Below are 278 nucleotides of genomic sequence, written 5' to 3' on the forward strand. Positions count from 1 at the left end.
TATTGAAAATTGAGAAAACCTTTGAGAATTTTGGATCGAAGAAGAGAAATGTAGCTATTAGCATATGCACAAACTGCTTGCAACCAATTTAGGTTCAATCGAGCAAATCACATATAGATCACAAACCTTAGCTTGAAGGACGTGAAATTCTAATGAGAAATTGACTCAAACACTAAACACAATGCAGCTATTGAGGATGAGACTAAGTTCTCCGTCATATCTAAGCTATCATTACTCGATTAATCGAGCTCTGATACCCTTTTGAAGAGCTTTATCTA

This window comes from Nicotiana sylvestris, chromosome 3 (genome assembly GCF_000393655.2).
Source record: "Nicotiana sylvestris chromosome 3, ASM39365v2, whole genome shotgun sequence".
Taxonomy (NCBI): Eukaryota; Viridiplantae; Streptophyta; class Magnoliopsida; order Solanales; family Solanaceae; genus Nicotiana; species Nicotiana sylvestris.